The sequence below is a fragment of the Desmodus rotundus genome, chromosome 13, assembly GCF_022682495.2.
Source record: "Desmodus rotundus isolate HL8 chromosome 13, HLdesRot8A.1, whole genome shotgun sequence".
NCBI lineage: Eukaryota > Metazoa > Chordata > Mammalia > Chiroptera > Phyllostomidae > Desmodus > Desmodus rotundus.
Window position 1 is genome coordinate 12,111,340 of NC_071399.1, and position 12,473 is coordinate 12,123,812.

General features: G+C 45.3%; 1 protein-coding gene across 2 annotated transcripts in view; it reads right to left on the reverse strand.

Moving 5' to 3' along the window:
* Positions 1–7,126, reverse strand: part of SLC7A2 (solute carrier family 7 member 2) — a 55,270-nt gene extending 48,144 nt beyond the window's left edge. For both annotated transcript variants that reach the window (XM_053916413.1, XM_053916412.1), the window contains exon 1: positions 6,976–7,126. The gene's annotated coding sequence lies outside the window, so the exon portion shown is untranslated. The remainder of the gene's footprint in view (positions 1–6,975) is intronic.
* Positions 7,127–12,473: the final 5,347 nt, after the last annotated feature.

A 12,473-nucleotide genomic window follows, 5' to 3' on the forward strand; every position in this document is an offset into this window, starting at 1 on the left:
TAAAAGTCCGATCAATGCAACATCTCAAAACTAAATGCTGAAATAGCAAGCTCAACTTGGCTTGATTCATCACAGCCGAGGTGGCTTCATTTTCTCGCCCTGGCTGCCCTGGAATACGGGTAAATTCCTCATGTGGCCCCCACACTCTTAAATGTTAAAGATGCCTCAGGATTGGCTGTCAAAACTCACCCAGGGCTCCTTCTAGGTCTCACGAAAATGTCTCTGAAACAATCACTCAAATTACACAGAATTAGCAAAGCCAGATACAACTTGCTGTTGGATTCAAATACAAGTATAAAATTGGGTTGTTTAATATGATCACCAAAGCTGATAAAAGGGCCTATACAGAGTAGCCTGAATTTTTTAAGCACGGGCTTTTCAAACCGGAGTTGATACAAACTATTAGGACATTTTCATTTAAACTTTATCAGGACTACTAAGTACCTAAGTAAGCTGCAAACATCCTGTGGACCACGAGCCCATGCAAAACAGTAGGCACCCTTTGCCTCAGGAGACCAGGAACATTACAGAAGGGCGTACAGGGCCGCCTCATTTTACTGCCCTTCGCTTCATGGCGCTTCATGGATACTGCGTTTTTTACAAATTCAAGGCAAGATCTTCCACCAGCAAAAAGATTACGATTCATTTTATTGTGGTGGTCTGGAAAGGTATGCCTGCCTAAAGGGAATTTCCGAAAGGAAAAAGCAATTTCTGTTCTTCTGAAGAAAAGGGGAAAATTTGGTTCAATATAGGTGTTCTCCACTTGAAGGAAGAACACAAAGGAGACATGAGTAAAATTTTATTTACTAATTTAGTCAGGAGAAATTTATTTAAAATTTAATTTACTCATAGGTTATTATAAAATAATAATACAGTGAATATCCATCTACCACTCAACCCAAGAACCTAAAATTAATAGTATTTATTGGTCATTCCATAACCAATAATGGAATGACAGCAGCGTGCTGCAAATAAAGAATTAGGATTAATGGAATTCCGAGCACCTAAGGTCCATTAAACAATAACACTGCACAGTGATTTGGACCTCATAGAAATGAACTCACCCCAGGATTTCTTTAAATAACAATTTCCACCTCAAACAGAATCTCTGAGTGTGCTTTAACTTTGCTCTCTAAGACCTTATAGAATAGTTTGAATTTTCAGTTAACTGTCACAGTTTTCTAGAGGCCCAAGGTAATAAACAATGAGCAATTTTACCAAAGTATTAATAAGTATCACTGCTCTCCAAAATGCAAATTTTGGTGAGCAACTGCTCAGAAGAACTGAAGTCCAAGTGACCCCAGTTTTTCCAAAGAGCAACACGAGGAGGGAGAAAAGCAGTGGTTTTGAACAGTGATGACCGACCGCTCCACTGTGGGGACACTTCACCAAAAGAAGAGAACCTTAGAGTGTTCTCTCCTCCTGATACCTTCTGCTCTTCGTATCATGCGATGGGGTCGTTAGCGTTCTCTTCCCACTGTGTGTACTGTCAATGCCTTCACTGGGTGGTCAACGCCCAGAGAACAGAGACCAAGCTACTTATTCTTTGCTTCTCTACAGACTCTAGGTCTGGGCCTTAGATATCTACAACCCGTACTCACCCAAAAGGATTCGCTAACCGCTGATCATGGGAGACTCCAAATAGAACACCTCGGAGGATATTTTTAGAATCAAAGTTCCAGAGTCATATTTCCTATTCCAAGGGAATCCCAATATATCAAACAGCATTCACTAATTTGGATGCTCATACAATTGCTAACTACTGTACACTTTTGCCTATTAGTTTCACAAAAATCAAATCCAATTGTTTCCACCAAAGAGATACCTTCTTTCAGGAATCAGGCAGCAGGAAGGCGGGGAAGGAGGGACATGTCACTCACATGCTTTGGGAAAATATACATCATAGGTGATCAGAGATGATGTCCCACTTCCAGCACACAAATGTATTCCAAGTTCTAGAGGTTTTAGCGTGATTTTTTAAAGGCACAAATTGAATTGCATTCTGAAAAATCTGCCCCAAGTTCAGACTAAGGAAGTAAAGAAATAAGGCTGAACATGCAAAGGGATCTCGTTTTTTTCCTTGGGGGTCAACACGCACTAACTGTTAATTCCACCAGTGACAAGCACCATGGTCTCCATTTACCAACAAGACAGCTAGACACCCAGAGCCAAGGCAAGGAAACGCCGTTCACAGCAACCTTTACCTACTAACTATGTCCGAGGTACCAACTGACATCTTTGCGCCAACGCAGGCATTGGAGGTGTAAAAGGCGAGCTTTAAGCTTTATTTTATTACTTGCCTTTTTGAATGAACAATCTTTTTTTAAAAAAGTGCAACAGATCCAATGATCTTAATATCTGACAAAAAAAATAAATGGGCAAAAGTAGAATAATAAAATATATAATAATAATAATAATAATAATAATAAAGAGAGCATCTAACTAAATCGCAACATTGTCTAGCTCCTAGTGACATCAAGCTTTGCCCACTGTGATGGCTCGCTGTCCTTCGGAAGAAAGTGGGCTTTGACCACGCACACGGCACTGCATTGGGTTTTAACTGTATGGTGACTTAGGTCGCCTCCATGAAACCAGAGTGGGTTAAGGAAAGACAAGAATTTCCCCCACAACTGTGGGAAAAACTAGCAAGAATCAACAAGGGCCATAAAAATTCTTTGTTGTGTATTGTTTGCAAAATATTCCAAAAATGAATACAAAATAGTCTCTTCCCCTCCCCCCCTTACTCCTGGAAAAAGGTTATGAAATGCTCTTATGTCAACCGCCCCATTGCCCAACCCGAGGTGAGGCTTGCATTGTACAGAGCAGGGCCAGTGTGCAGCACTGGAGTGGGCGTGTGGTGTGGGTTCTGCTTTCTAATTTATTTCCTTTTTCTGTGGTGGGGTGGGGAGGTGGCATACAATTAAATACAAGACGTTGGCCGCACTAAATCATCACACAGGACACTCTAGCTTGATGATTCCATCTTGGATGCAAGAACCCCAAGATTTTCAACAATCTCTTATGTCTGTGCACTTCCAGTAAAACAGAGAACCACAGAATTCCTAGAAGAGAGACATCCAAAGTTAAAGTCTAAATAAGAACGGAAGAGATGTGACCCCACACACTCAAAGCCAGCCTTTAAACACAAACCACACTAACTAAAATCTTAGTCAACACCAAGGGCAGTGGAAGCCATTAGTTACAGAAGCATTTCAAGTTTAAGGAGTCCCAGAACCACATGAAAAACAACCCTCTACTGCTTGCTTCCACAGGTTAATATGTAACAGTTATGTTTACCAAGTTGGACAAGAAAAGTTAATAGGTAAATCATGCTCTGATTATCTTAACTCAGCTGGTTAGAGCCTGGTAAACTAGTTAGAGCCTGCTGGAAGTGAATCCGCAGCTGCTGGCTTGGTTTTGCCAATGGCATCAACCACACTTCCACAGCCGCAGGCAACACTTCTGAAACAACAGCCAGAAAGGCAACTCCAGGGAAACATGAGAAGCATCGGGGCAAATCTGTCACCACCATTAAAACAGAAACACCAAGCACGTGTGCAGGAGTAGTAAGTAGCCATCTTCACACACAGTCATTTTCATCTTTCATTTTCATCTTTCAGTCATCTTCATACACTGGCATGTGCCGCTTAACGACGCTTCGGTCAAAGATGGGCCATGGGCCGCATCTGCAGGGCGGTCCTGAGAGATTACAGGGGAGCTGAAAGATTCCTATCACCTCGCGATGGCACAGCCGTCCTATGGTCAGGGCACAACACGTTACTTAGGTGCCTGTGCCGGCGCTGGGACTGTGCTACCGGTCGCACAATGATGTGCAGCACAGAATACTTGAAAATGGTAATAAACAACTGTGTTACCGGTTTGTATATCTACTATAGTATACTTTTGTCGTTATTCTAGAGTGTACTCTTTCTACTTATTAAAAAAAAAATTGCTGCAAGCAGTATGCCTCGTTACACTGGCAGCAGCCTCTTGTCTTGTCTCGTGATCGTTTTCTCTGATTTCATCACGATTTAGTCTCCTGTTGTTTTGTGCAGCAACACGCTGCAGACTATACTACGTGGTCTAGGTGTGTAGCAGCCTATACCTTCCAGGACAGTGTGCGTGCGCTCTGTGATGTCCGCACAACAGTGGCATCGCCTCGCGCTGCATTTCTCAGAAGGTACTCCCATCGTTAAGTCAGGGATGAGTGTGTTCTTTACGTTCATTACTTGTTTTGGGGGCTGGGCAGTACTGAAACCATCTGTTTACAGGTGTTGTGACTTCATCTAAAATTACAACAAAGCAAAATCTACTCTTAAAATCCCTCGAAGGTTTACAGAACGTAAAACTAAGTGTGGCATCCCTCAAAAATTGAAGCTACACATTCCTTTCGGCGGTCCGGTGTCTGGCACAGAGTGGGGGCTCACTGATTTGCAAAGAAAAAGTAGACACTTGAAGCTAGACATAACACCCTTTCTCAAATGACTGCAATCAGCGGCACTGAGTCAAAATGAAGACATACAGAGAATATATTGTGGGCCACACACTGTGTTACATGGAAGAAGGAAAAGTTATTAAAACAGAAGACAATGAAAAGAACAATTCCATTTTTTTTAAGGCCATGGCTTTATCTGTGTGGTTTTGAATACTCAGATCGAAGGTGCAGAATTGAGTTAACCACTTAGATTTTCAAAACCACCTAGACAAGAAGTATCGCATAATTGAAATCAAAGGGTTAATTGAGATATGCAGCACAGGCATGCCTCAGAAATAGTGCTTTTGTTCTCACATCCAGTAGGTCGCGCATAAAAAGCAGGTCCTTCGAATCCATGTGTTCATGTCATGTTTGGGGAAATAAATAGCAGCGCCAGGGTGGTTTCAAGGTTCCGTGCTCAAAGTTGGTCACTGAAGGACACTCAAATAAAACCAGCAGGTGGCTTCGAACATTTAAAAAAATGCATGCACTTCTGATAGGACAGATATGAAGCAGCAAGCAAACATAACAAAACAGCAGGGAAAACCGAAATTGGGCTAAGTAGAGAAGTCACCAAAGGAACACTCGAAGGGAAAGCCCATTTGAAAAAGTGGGCTGGATACAGATGAAATGGCCACAGATGGGGGCGCCAGGTCCGGCCAGAGGAGCCAGGGGAAACAGCAGTAACTTCAGCAAGGAAGCAGGGGACGAGAACGGAAGCTGGGCCGTCCAGGAAGGGGACCAGGCTCTCGCCCTGCCAAGATAAGCAGGTTGGCCGTGGAAAGCAAAAAGCATGAGCCTGACAATTCCTCAGGCCTGTGTTCACATGACAAAAACAGGGGAGACTACAAGATGGAAAACTCCCGAGTAGTCTAGATTTTTTAAACTCCAGCAGCTACCAGATCTCCCCTGCCAGCCTCTCTTTGTGTTTACCAGCTCCGGACAGTGATAAAGGGCTCTGCTGACGTGCGCCAGCGGCCCAGGAGTCCACAAACCAAATCCTGACAGATACCACCCAGACTTTGCGCTGGTCTCCGAGGCCCTGGCAAACCCTAGAAGATTAGGATGCCTTAAGATAAATGACGTTCCCTAATCAAGGCACAGTGGAAACCACGAGAGGGGCAAGGGAGAAACTGAGAAATCCTAACAAATGACGTGGCCTCCCAGAGTCCATCAAGAGTGGCCGATTAACAACCTTTTGGTAAAAGGAGGAATAAGAAATGCTTATGCCCTTCTGCACTGAGAAATCATTTCGTGTTGACCTGTAGTGCCATTAAAGGGGGGGGGGGGGAGGATTTAGCCAGACAAAAGGGGAAAGCCAACCACGAGAAGGTATATCATGAATATTCTCACCCCGTACATCCCCTAGAAAAAGACCACAAATACAAATGTTCGCCATTTGCTGAGGACATAATTATTATTAATTTTCAGGGCGGTGGGGAGGCGACTGAAGTTTTGAAGACTGGTGGGGCAAGAATGAGAAGGTACACAGTCAGAGAACCCCTACACTCTAAATTCACAGGCTAGACCCCCAGCCGCGACTTCAGAGAGCTCTGCTGAAATAACATCTGACCACGTCCCCACGTTAAGTCCTCTAAGTCTTGCCACCTAAATGCTCTTTTAGGCAGTTCTGCATAAATACGTGAAAGACTGAACAATTTTAACTCGAGATCTAGGCTGTGTTTCCCTCCAGACGACGACCTGTGAGCTGTTTCTTTTCAATACCTCTATGGCACAGACTCTGCAACACGTTACTCCACGGACTGGAGGTCGTGTCCACAGAGGTGGTCAAGTTCTCTGGAGGAACATTGCTCTGGCAACGGGCCTCGTGATTCCCTAAGCATCAGGAAGGGCATTTCGAGTTCAAGGCTGAAGACTGCATGAGATAAGCTTTAAAAAGGCACAGCCCATCTCAAACAGTTTTAAAACTGCACCCATTTACTTTAAACATATCCCAAACACCGGACCACGACGGGCCACCTTACCTGGCCTACCAGTCCCGGGCAGGTCTAAGATGTGAAAAGGCTTCCCAAACTCTAAGCGGTGTTTTACATTTAACCCACGAACCCAAGGTGGCAGCAGACGACTTCAGGGACCCATCGGTGTTCAGAAAGTGGGGGGGCCCGGTCTGCTCTCCCGGAGAGGGGTGCCCAGGGACCCTCGTGACAACAGTGGCTACAGGGCCCTCGCGGAGTCGCCAAACCAGGCTGTCCCCCAGCTCCTGCGACTGGCGCGCCCGCCCAGACCCCGACACCTCGGGTGCCCGACGGGGAGAAGCGCTGCCCAGAGCGCGGCCCCAGGACGAGGGTTCGCGGCGGCAGCCCTGTCCCGCAGCCCCTGGCCTCCCGTTTCATCGTCGCTGGAGCGCGGACAACGGGCAGCTGCGCGCAGCTGGAAGGGAGCCCTCGACGCCCCTGCCCCAGCCCTTCCGCCCCGGCCCGGGCGCCCAGGCCCCCCATAGCCTGCCGCCCCCGCGCGAGGCCGGAGACGCGGCAACTTACTGGGGCCGCGGTAGGGCCGCGCCTAGTGGGCGGTGGAGGCTGAGCGGTCGGAGAGCGGCGTGTCCCGCGGCTCGGGAGGCTGGAGCACCGACCGCCGCCGGGCTGGACCGCGCGGAGAGGAGCGTCCTGGCCGCAGGGCTGCAAAAGGCGGCCTGGGCACGTGGGCGCCCCTCTGTGTAGCCTCTCCAGGGGCGGGAGGGGGCGGGGCGAGGGGCCGGGCGGCACCGCCCCCTCCCTTCCCCTCCCCCGCGCTCGCCACCCCCACGCGAGCCCGCTTCCCGCCCCCTCCGATCCGGGCGGTAGGCGGCGTCCTGGCGCTGGGGCTGGGGGACCTGCGGCGGGGACACTCGCGGGCGTGCGCTCGCCTGGGGCTGGGCGGGTGGGACGCTCGGATGGGCTGGGCCGGGGATTCCGGGCCCTGCAGGGAGCGAAGGAAGGCACAGCGGTCCCAGATTTCTCGCTCCCCCTGGAGGTCCCAACCTCAGCGGCCTTCCCGAAGCTGCTTCTAAGCAGTGTTCTTCCTAGTGGGGTTGTTGTCCCGCCTGTATTTTCTTCCTTTTTTCTGTTTTAAATTGTGTTATTGTTGTTCAATTACAGTTGTCTGCATTTACCGCCCCCCAACCCCGCCAGCCATCTCACCTTTATTTTCATTTTCAAAAGAATTGGTAAATAAGAAAATAACGATAATAGTATAATTATGATAATGATAGTAGACGCCCAAGTGAGTGTGCTTTGTTACATAGTACCGCTCCATCGCTGAGAACCAAGAAGGTTTATAAAAGTTGAGCAGTTGCTACTCTGAAACTCCAACAATGTGAGTGGGTAGCCATGCTCATTTGGGGGTGGGCTCTAAGAAAATGACATCTGCTATTTCCAAGAAACCAAGAGAACTTACACAACCAAGGTTTCTCATCTGTGTTACTGTTCACTTCAGGAGTCTCTGATAAGAGGAAAGTCACAATGTGAAACTATGTTAATTTTCATCCAAAACGAGGCAACAAGTGTATATTATTACTTTTGTTTGATAGAAAGTTTTACCTTATTTTATTTAAACTTATGGTAAATGTCTCTGTTCATTCACCAGCACTACTATTAACTTTGGCCGAGTTCCAGTCATACTGATGCATCACACATATATTTTGAATGTCATACTCTAAATGACTCTTAACTTTTTTAAGATATGTGTTCCCAAGAGAATCTGACTAAAGACTTGAGATTTCACCCCTGGAAACGCTACGGTGACTATTTCTGAAGTGTACACAGTGAAGCCATCCATCCCCCACATTAAACAACTGGGAGTGGAAACAGCACCGTGTTGAGAACAGCGGCTGCAAGAGTATTGTCTGTTCTAGGGGGTGTCCTGTGTGATGGAGGAGACCCCGTCCGTGTCAGCCTGTTTTTACCGTATAACACAGATCCCCTATGCAAAGAACCATCAATGACTGAGGGAAGTGATGCTGCGCCCCCCGACACCAAATTCACTCAATCCCACAAAGCCTGGGAGGCATCACCCAGGGGTCTCGGTCAACTTGGTCTCATTTCTGAGAGTGAAGGGATCCAATCTAAATTGTTCCTGTGTGTTTTTCAAATAGAGGTTGCTCTTTTTAAGTTTAAGAGATTATTTATTCCCTCACATATTTGTATTGAAACATCCGGAAGGACCCCTGGCTGGTGTGGCTCAGAGGATTGAGCACTGGCCTGCAAACCGAAGGGTTGCTGGTTCGATTCCCAGTCTAGGGCACATGCCTCGACTGCAGGTCAGGTATCCAGTTGGGGGTGCGTGAAAGGCAGCCACACATTGATGTTTCTCTCTCTGTCTCTTCTTCCCTCCCTTCTCCTCTCTAAAATAAATAAATAAAATCTTAAAAAAAAATAAAAGTCCTGGCTTTGTGCAACAATGGCCAAAGCTGAACCCCTAGTAAGTAACTGGAGTGCTGGGCTTACTCCAAAAAATAAAAATAAATAAATAAACAAACACCTTTAAGGGACAGCTTGTGATTAAGCAGGAGCATAATGATTTGGGGATAAACTATTTGCATTTAGAAACTGACAGTTTAGTCAGAATACTGATCTCAAGTCTGTCTAGTAATCTGCCCATCGGAATTGGGTACTTCCTAAAACAAAAGCACATTGTGTTCGTTTGTGTAAATAACAAAAGCTATTTCATCTCTAAGGAAAAGTGAGTAAGTCCTTTTTCACAAGCTCGATGTTTGATGGCTATCTGCACATGCTGGAGTCTTTGATTTACATAATCCTTTTCCTGTTTGAAATGATCGATTAACTGAACCCCTCATCTGATCTTTGGTTCTTTCTCAACGTTTCAAATGCGTTTTGATGTAGAAAGAATAGAATATCCACAGATCTAGTATGAGCCTCTAAACTAGGCTATGGCAGCTGAGGGAAATGAGAATAGACGATTTAGAAACAAAATATTTTAGTGGATTAAGTTATTTTGACTTCATCTTCATTCACATTTCCTTTCACAACTATTCCTGCTGCTGAGAATGGGATTAGCATCTTCTTCCTGGCTGAGTAATGCTCTCACCCGAGGTGCTGCACCTCCCCTTCTCTGGAGTTCCTCCAACACTTTTCACTCTCATCTGTCAAGCTTCTGGAATGAAACAGAAATCGCAACTTAGTCATTTCAGCGGGAGTAACTTAGGTGTCATCTTCCGAAGATTTCAGAAGCACTGATCCTTGTCTGAAGCTGTAAGGAAATTGCAGGGAATTTCCAAACACTTATGTAGCCGAATAAATTTCACATCCTGTACTCCTACACTTACCACACACAACCCAAAGCAAAGCTCATGTCCATTCAAGACTGAATGTGTTGATTCTCTCTAGTTCTAATTTTGACTCCATTATCCCCAAGCCTTTTCAACAAAGGCAAAGCTAAAATCCCAATTTTTGTTTCAAGTTGTTGGATACTGGACACTGATGCTTGTGTTGTAATTGAAAAAGCTTGAAAGAGAAAAAGGACTGGGCTGGAGTTCAGGCCACTAGATTTTCAAGGGCTTTCAGGCCACTGTTCTCCACTCCCTATCAAAAACGTAAAAATTGAAGGCAACTTTGCACTGGACACATTCCATATCTGCCCATCCTTCAAGGTAAGCAGTAAAAGATTGAACAAGTGGTTGGAAAAATACAGTAAGTCCTTACAATGACAAATTATCTTTATTTTTTTTCTGCTTGTCTTTTAACTAAGACCAAATGATGGTTCTGCCATGGTTTTCAGTCCTGTACCCTTCACTTTGCTTATTTATGGGTTTTCTTTACCTTGGCCATTAATCAAGAATCACCCAGAACTCCACCCACCCTGTGCTGGTCTCTATTTCCTTCTGCCAGGATTCCCACTGGGTCAGTATTTGCTCCAAGTCAGCCTTCTCAATGCAAACATCTTCAGTGAGTCTGTTGCTCTAAGGATTGCAAGCTGGTGGGGGTTAGAAAGAGCTCAGCTGATGTAAATCCTTATTTTCTTTTGCTTAGTCTTCACCAAGGTTTTAAGTGCTCTAGAGATGGCTTCCTAATCAGCTTCCTAATCATGTGCAGTGGTTTTTCTCAGTTCTTACCTGCCTCAAATTCTTTCCTGCGCTCTGTCCCTTTTTGTCTCGAAATCGTGCCCCTCCGCAGCTCCTGCTACCTCTTTGTTTTCTCCCCACCGTCCTGAGAACTTTTGTCCTGCGTGCTAACTGTGGAACTCATAAAATTAAATCCTTGAGTCATTCTCATCTCCATTCATCCTCACAATCTGCTTGATAGTATCCATCCCCAAAGCTACTTTGCCAGGTTTCATCTTTCATCCTTGCTCCAAATCACACCTCGTGCCAGCACCTGAAAGTATACGGTTGAAACAAATCCATCTCTTTCTTAGACCGGTATCTCTCTTCCACTTCCTTCTATGTCCCTGGTACTCCAGGTATCTGAAGTTACTGCTTACTTCTTTTTCTCCTTTACTTTTTTATATTCCATCAGGCGCAAAGTTCTGCGACTATTCCTCCCTTTATCCTTTATCACAGGAACAATCTTTTCCCTTGATTTCTATGCATTTATCTCCCTAACTGCTATCTTCATCATGTTAAGACAAGTTATGCAGTCTTCTAAAAAACTCATGGTATTTTCTCACTGATTATAGAGTCAAACTAAGTTCCTTCTATCATGTAAACTCCCCATCAACTGCCTCAGTACTTTTTCCCAACTTCTCTTTGGGAGTTCCTTCTATCATGTAAACTCCCCATCAACTGCCTCAGTACTTTTTCCCAACTTCTCTTTGGGAACTGTGCTGTTGACTTCGGTAGCCACTAGCCACATGCGGCTGTTGAGCACGTGAATTGTGGCTAGTCCACATTGAGATGTGCTGGAGTAAAGTCACACTGAATTTCAAAGACTTTGTACAATTAAAATCATGTAGATAAATTTTTCATACAGATTCCATGTTGAAATAATGTTGGGGATGTTTGGGGCTAATTATTCTCACCTGTTTCTTTGACTTCTTTTCAGAGGGACCAACATAGTTTTAAGTTACCAATGTGGCTGGCCTTCAATTTGTATTTGACAATTCTCCTTTACTGCAATAGATAAGCCTATTCTGGACCGGGCACAATGTATCAGATCAGAGGCTGTTTTAAAAGAAAAGAGTACTCCAGTCTCAGCCAACCCTTTACCTCCCAGCTGGGGAGACAAGACATTAAAAGTCAATTATTGATACAACCAGAGGGCAGATACCAAGCTCCACAGGGAGTTTAAATGAGTGAGATGTTTACAGATGCCTTTTCTGAAAAGTAGAATTTTAAAAGGTCCTAAAAAACAAAATAGATAGTATTCTCTTGTAGCCATGGAAGAAAGAGAAAGGCATTCTGGGTCAGAGGAGGTAGAAAGCACTGAGTAGCTTGGAATAAAATGTGTAGACCAGCTTGTCAGCTGTGAGTGCCAGGGTCTCGTGTCTACACATCTGCTGTACCTCATTCACCTCCAGAATGACTTCTTGCCTGCTTTTCATCAGTCTCTGTCCCGTTGCTCTCTTCCAAACTTTGACATACTCAGGACCTGAAGCTAGAAAATCAAGGCATACCCATGGTGCCAGCCAAATCTTTGCCCCGCTCCCGACCAAGCTTCCGAAAAGCATGCTTCGGATGTGTGCTCCTGGACAATGGTGCTGCATGGTGTTTCACCAGGGAAGAATTTGCCTTAACTGGGCAAACCTTTGAATGAAGAATCCCACCCACAGAACTCAGTGGTGATTTCCCTCGCCACCCACCTAGGTTGACTAACCATCCTGATTTCCCCAGGACCATCCCCATTTTAGCCCTAAAAGTCCCATGTCCTAGGAAACCATTTAGTCACTGGGAAGCTGGGCGGTTGGTCCACCTTACTTACTCATGTTCTGGGCTCTGATTTTGTTTTTCTTTTCTAGTCACTGACCTCCTGCTCGCTCCATTTCCATGACAAAATAACAGAGACAGTGCAATCATGTTTAAAAGGGGTGGGTTGCTCTCTCTTGC